Source organism: Gossypium hirsutum, chromosome D01, assembly GCF_007990345.1.
Source record: "Gossypium hirsutum isolate 1008001.06 chromosome D01, Gossypium_hirsutum_v2.1, whole genome shotgun sequence".
Taxonomy (NCBI): domain Eukaryota; kingdom Viridiplantae; phylum Streptophyta; class Magnoliopsida; order Malvales; family Malvaceae; genus Gossypium; species Gossypium hirsutum.
Genome location: NC_053437.1, coordinates 36,668,647 through 36,675,705, shown reverse-complemented (window position 1 = coordinate 36,675,705; position 7,059 = coordinate 36,668,647). Strand labels below are relative to the sequence as shown.

Here is a 7,059-nt window from a genome sequence, read left to right as displayed (position 1 = left end):
ACCAAAATTTAATACGACACTCTACTAACTTCATAAATATTAAATAAATAATAATTACAAAATTATTCATCAGAATTGTGATCTTAAAATCACTATTTTTGAGACCATTGAAAATGGGTTGTTACACTGTTGTAGTGTAGGAAGTACGCCATTAGGGTCCACCAAATAGGCCAGTCAACTACCCTAGTGCAATCCCATATTCTTCAAGGACCGTGCAAAAGAAAGGATGTAGTGGAAGGTTGAAGCCAACTTCTAACAGGTAAAGGGGCAAAATGAGGCCCTTACTGGAATCACTCAAATATATATCCTAGTGACGATCTTAAAGTGATATGTAAAGTTCGACAACCGAATACCACGAGCTGCCATATAATGGCATTTCTACAGAAGTACTAGTTCTTTGGGACCGGGAATCACTATTATTTACAACCAAGAAACTTCTCCTATGACATCTCTAACTCCGAGGATAGGAACCCTTGGCCCTTCCTCTTGACACTGGTGCACTCCCAGGCATAATGATATGGAAGTAAGAAGAAAGAAAGAAAATGAAGGATTACCTGAAAATTGGAAGGTGCTATGGAGGAAATTTTACTTTAGTAAAGGAGACAAAGGAAAAAGAAAGAAAAGAAAAGGATATAGATCGGGGTTCTAAAAGAAACTCAAATGGTAAGAAATTTTAGGGGGAATTTGATTTTAGATGAAAGGATTTCTTTAGGCCTCGATTTAAATAACCAGACATCCAGGATAAGCTTTGATTGTAAAAACTAATAAACTATTCAGGTCCTTAAACCTACTTTTGACACCTGTTTATTAAGGGATGAGGTTTATCTTAAACCCATAGATATCCAAAAAAGCAAGAAGATCCTTTAGAGTTAGCTGACCATCAAGTATCCACCAATTGGGAGTACGTTAGAGTAGAATTAGTTAAGTAACATTTTCTTTGGGGATGTTTTAGCACCAAGTGTAAGCCTGAGACTTCGCTTGAAAAACAACAAAGATATCCTTGTGCAGTTGTTTGTTATGCATGGAATAAGATGGAACCATTATTCAAATGAAACGGGGTTAATCTAAGATTAATCAAATGACGCTAATGAATTACTGGAGAGTTAAGGTGCCCAACTTTATGATAAGAGAGAGTTAACGAATACGAGAATAATTGTCGAGGTCCGTTTTAGATTTAACCATGAGAAGAAATTTTGAGGATGAAATTTTCTTTAAGGGTGACGGAGTTGTCCCACCCGATTTTCATTAAGGACCCAGAGATAAAGGAATTAGGAGAGAATTGAATTAAATAATGATTTGGCAAACCCTACTAAGAAATTTAGAAATTCTAGAGGCTGATGAGCAATTTACTTGGGTTTCAGTTCTGGTTTGAGGGGGAGGCTTGTCAATAGTGGGAAACACTAACACGTGTGACCCTTGAAGAGCTGATAGATTAGGAACTCTTTCTTGAGAAATTTAGAGAAAGATATGTGAACCAAATGTATGTTGAACAAATGAAAAATGAGTTTTTATACCTCGAACAAGGACGAATGTTAATGATGGAATACGAACGGGAGTTCATTAGACTTAGTCGCTTGTAAAAAGATATGTTTTAGACTGCGAAAGCCTTATGTGTGAAGCTTGAATAGGGCTTAAGGGATAAAATTCGCACCCAGGTGCCAACATCTAAATGTTAGAGTTTAGTGGTCATGATGGCTAAGGCCCATAAAATGGAGCTGATAGTGCAAGAAAAGAGTAGAGCGCGTGATAAGGAAAGATTGGAACGTGGATTTTCTAGTCCACCACCTTTTTCAAATTTCAAGAAGTCGAAAGATAGAAGCTTCTCAACATTAAGGAGGGATTCATAGTTTATGAGTTTCAAAAGTGATAGAGCTAGTCGACAAGCTACCTTGTAAATGAAAAATATATAGGATTTTTCCTATGTAATTTATCACATTTTTACTTAAATCCATTACTAAAACTAAGTAATTGGAATGATAGAAATGTCCAACTGTACACAATCGTAACAAGTAATAAAGTGACAAGTAAATGTCGAGTTATTGTACCCATAGGGACTGTGAAAAGAATTGTTTATGAATGCTATTTAAAACACTTTGGTGAAGAAAACTACTTTGTTTGAAGAGGGTGATTAAAAACTAAGATTTTAAACTAAGTAAACTACATAAATAAATCTGAAAACGCACGATTTCAAAATACAATTTTCATCAAGATGACATAATTGTGTTAGATTAATTACATTTCTTAACTTAGAATTATTAAACTCATGTTTATATTGTTACGAATAAGTTCATGGCTACTCGGTAATTTGCTAACTTATGAACATACTCACCTACCAAAATCCATTTACCACTTGACTATATCCCTATGTCAATTCAACCAATTAAACAAATATTAATAGGCAAATATGTTATTTCACATACATACTTATTAAATCGAAATAATCTCTTGTACATATCCCCGTGTCAATTCAATTCAAACAATTAACTCGATTTAATAAGCACATAAAAGACTATGTGAGGTAACAAAGTATCCTTACCTTGAGACAGTTTAATCACAATAATCTTGCAAGTTATGCAAGGCAAATGTATCGTTAGATACCATTGCTAATCTAACCCTCAGCTACCTTAGATGATTAAACATGCACTGATTAACTACTGTGTCCATTAATTACAATTTCAATCCGTTTAAATAATTAATTCATTAGTTACCTAACAATTGTAATGAAAGAATAACTTAGTCATGATTTTACTTAATCAAGCATCTTACCGAGGCCTATAACAACATAAACACAATTTCAATAATTTTAACAAATGAAATGCAATCAACCTAACACGAAATAAATTCAAGCTAAATTGATTAAATTAACCATTCCAACAACATAAATATTCATAGATACGTTCAGCATACCAACAACGGAAATTAAAGTGATAGGGAACAAGAATCAAATCCGGTGTTTTTCCATGGTTTGACTAGTTGCTCTGTTCTTCCCTCTCCGTTGTCCTCATCGACCAATGCTGCTATGAACACTTAATCTCTACTTCAAATAGATGATGAATTCCCTTTCCTAAGAGGAGAAATCGGCAAGAGAGCAAGGGAATTTTGGAATGGAAAAGAAGAGAGAGTGGAGAGAAGAGCGGAGAGATGTAAATGCTTGAGGTGTGTTTTTCAAATGACAAGCCTAAGGGGGGTTTTTATAGCTGAGAAGAGATGCTAAAAATAGATAAAATTATCAGCCAAAGAGCCCTCCCTTGGCCGGCCACACATGTGGCAAGGTTGATAGTTTCAACTTTGCTAATTTACGCTTGGGGCTAATCTATAAAGCCACCAATTGTGAAGGGGTTTGAATGAAACTTGAACAAGTATTCAAGGGCCTATTTGCAAGCTTACATAATCAGCTAATAAGATAATTTGGGTCAGCTCTCGGGATGGTTTTTGGGCTGTCCATTTCTTGGTTGGTTCAGTTCAACTGGACCACTTTTTCATAATTAATTAATAATAATTTATTAACCCAAATTAAATTGGATAAAAATTAAAATTAATTATATTATGAATTAATACGTATAATTTTGGACCGTCTTAGGCTAAAATTTAGTTTGCCTTGATACATCAAATTGCTTCTTGGTTTTGCGCTTCTAGTGGTGTCTGCTGAGCCATTTTTCTCCATTTGTGCAAATCTGTCAAAATTAACCAAAATTCATCAAAATTAATTATAAATTAACTAAAATTCAATATTTTCATATTTTAAGCGCACTTTAATTTTTTTGTAAAAATTAATTATTTTTCGACAATAATTTTATCGAAACTGTATGATTTTAAGTTAAAAAGGGTATGTAAAAATGTGTAAATTTTTGTGTTTCCAATAATTGTTTAATAAATTAATGAAATATGTGAAAATATGAAATTAGGGCATAGAAATTATTAAAATGTGATTTTATGCTTTATTATATAGTTTTCATGCAATAAATGGCTTATTTTATATTAATTTGAATATATTATATTTTTTAAGACATAAAGTGGGTCATGCATGAGTAAATTAAATAATATTATAAAATTATAAAATTATATTTAATAATTAATTTTAAAATATTTCATTAAAAATTTGGGTTTTAATTAATTAATTAAATTGGATAAATTTTATTCTTTGGTCCTCTAACTTGTTGATTTATTCTGGACAGGTCTGATAGCCTTGCTAGATTACAAAACCGTCCAAATTGGAGACAAAATCAACCCAATATTCGGCTACACATGGCTGTCCATTTAAACCATTCTTTGGTTTAATTACACAAGGTCCTTGCAGTGTTGAAGAAATTAGAGATTTGCCCGAAGATTTACGATTGACTGAGTCTCAATCCTGAGTTGTGTGGCATCCAAAATTGCTTAAAAATCAAGCAAAAAATCAAGTCAAAAGCCACTAAGCATGGACAACCGCAATTTGAGGAGATTTGAAGAGGTTAACATCCACTATTTTTAGCAAACTATATCCCTCTCCTCACCTATAAATAAGACCCTCTCATTCCTTCATTCAGCATCCCTCAAGCATCCCTCAGTCATTCCTCATTAATTCTCATCATTCATTATTCTCTCATTTCTCTAAATTCTCTTAGCATTTTCCATTCCCACGCCTAGCATCATCTCTTCATAGAAATTTTAGCAATTAAGCCTCTTAAAAAACCCTTGGTCGACCACCTTGGAGAGCCATCAGCAAATGAGCAAAGTAAAGGAACGAAGGAGCCTCATCAGTCAGAGTCTTGGGTGACAACCACTCTGAATTGGGTTTAATCTTCCTTTTCTTTAATTTAATATAAAGATATTTGCTATGTGTTCTTTGTTGTTGTTTACAACAATGTTAGCTTAATTTTATTTAAGCTAGGATGATTGCTTTGATTAAATAATATTTATTTGATTCATGCTTATAATGTTTATGCCTCAATCGATCATGTTTTCAATTAAAATCAAGTCTATATTTCATTCATACGTGATTGAAATGCACCTGAATTAGCTGAGTGATCCTGACTAGACAATGGCTAATGGACACATAATTGAAATGTGCATGCTCAATTTAGATCCTAGCTCGATTAAATTGAAGGTTGCATAACAACTTTGACCAAGCTCTGTTATCTGCATAGTTTTTAGATTGATGTGATTAAATTGTTTCAAACCTGACACGTCCCTGTTCCCTCACACGAATGCTAAGAAACCCTTTGTAAATAAGGATCAGTAAAATACGTATTTACTAAGTAAAGGATTCTGAAAGGACCTAATATCGTTTCCAAACTCATGAAAGATCGAGTTGCCATGGAATGTTTTTCCGAATGTTATTAAGGATGTTGATAATAAATTGGGTTTAATTAAAGTAATTGTCCTAGTTTATTTATGTTATAATTGTTGCAAATTGTGTTTAATTTTACTAAAATTTATTTCATTCATATAGTTTGCATACTTAAGATAATTTGCATTAGGGATCATTGCATTTAGTTTAATATATTTAATCACCACTTCTCAACTATACTGTGTTTTTATAATATTACAAATAAAGTGACTTAGCACAAATACAATCCCTGTGGATACGATAACTCAAAACTTACTTATTACTTGATAACGACTGTGTACACTTGCACAAACCTACGCGTTACAAGTTTTTGGCGCCGTTGCCGGGGATTGTCAATTGTTGCCATAGTCTTTTTTTGTGAAATTATTTATTTTCAATTTGATTTATTTCTAACATTACTAACTTATTCTTTTTAAGTTTTGTGATTTTCTTTTCAGGTGTTTATGAGCATAGATCGAATTATCAATTTACTCCCTTTAGACCCTAAAATTGAGTGAACTTTGAGACAAAGAAGACGTGAACGAACAGCTCAAAGACAAGTCGAGATGGACCTTGGAAATCAGTATCAAGACCAAGGTAATGAAGCCAATCTTGTACGAAATCCTATCCTCATTGCCGATGATAGGGATCGATGCATCAGACAATATGCTGTGCCACTTTTTAGTGAGTTAAACCTAGGAATTAGAAGGCCAAATATTGAGGCAAACCAGTTCGAATTGAAACCAGTGATGTTTCAAATGCTACAAACGGTGGGCCAATTTAGTGGTATGCCTCGGAAGATCCATATCTCCACCTTCAATTATTTATGGAGGTGAGTGATTCATTCAAGATAGTTGGTGTGACTGAAGACACACTGAGGTTGAAGTTGTTTCCGTACTCTTTGTAGATTAAGCACGAGCATGGCTCAATTCATTGCCACCAAGTTCCATATCTACATGGCAAGAATTAGCAGAGAGATTTTTGGTTAAGTATTTCCCACCTAGCAAAAATTCTAAGTTAAGTAACGAGATCACAACTTTCCAATAATTGGATGACGAGTCTTTGTATGAGGCTTGGGAGCGATTCAAGGAGTTACTTCGTAAGTGTCCTCATCATGGGATTCCTTACTATATCCAGTTGGAGACATTCTATAATGGTCTCAATGCACATACAAGATTAATGGTAGATGCTTTCGCGAATGGTGTAATTTTTTCTAAGTCTTATAATGAGACTTATGAGATCATCGAGAGGATCGCGAGTGATAACTATCAATGGCCAACAAATCGAACAGCTTCAGGAAGACATGTAGCCGGAGCTCACGAAGTTGACGCCCTCACTTCGTTATCAGCTCAGGTATTGTCTATTTCCTCTATGATAAAACAGTTAACCGCTAATAGTACTAATAATTCTGCAGCTCAGCCACCAAGTCCGTTTGAAGTAGTTTCCTGTGTGTACTGTGGGGAAGGGCATTCTTTTGAGAATTGTCCATCAAATCCCGAGTCAGTGTACTATGTGGGGAACCAATATCAAAATAGGAGTGGACAAGGACCCCAGTCCAACTTCTACAATCCTTTATGGCGTAATCATCCAAGCTTTTCTTGGAGTGACCAAGGAAATGGACCGAACAACAACTTATTGCAGCAAAGACCCAACCAAACTCAAGGGTTTAATTAGTAAGCTCCAAAACCACCTCAAGTTGAGGCACAAATAGTTTGGAGAACTTGTTAAAAGCATACATGGAAAAGAATGAT

The 7,059-nt window shown here is 34.2% G+C and overlaps 1 non-coding gene across 1 annotated transcript; it reads right to left on the bottom strand.

Moving 5' to 3' along the window:
• Positions 1-6,322: 6,322 nt before the first annotated feature.
• LOC121214107 (small nucleolar RNA R71) lies at positions 6,323-6,429 on the bottom strand. Its single transcript, XR_005909694.1, has one exon. It is a non-coding gene; the product is annotated as a small nucleolar RNA R71 (small nucleolar RNA).
• Between the last annotated feature and the right edge of the window lie 630 nt (positions 6,430-7,059).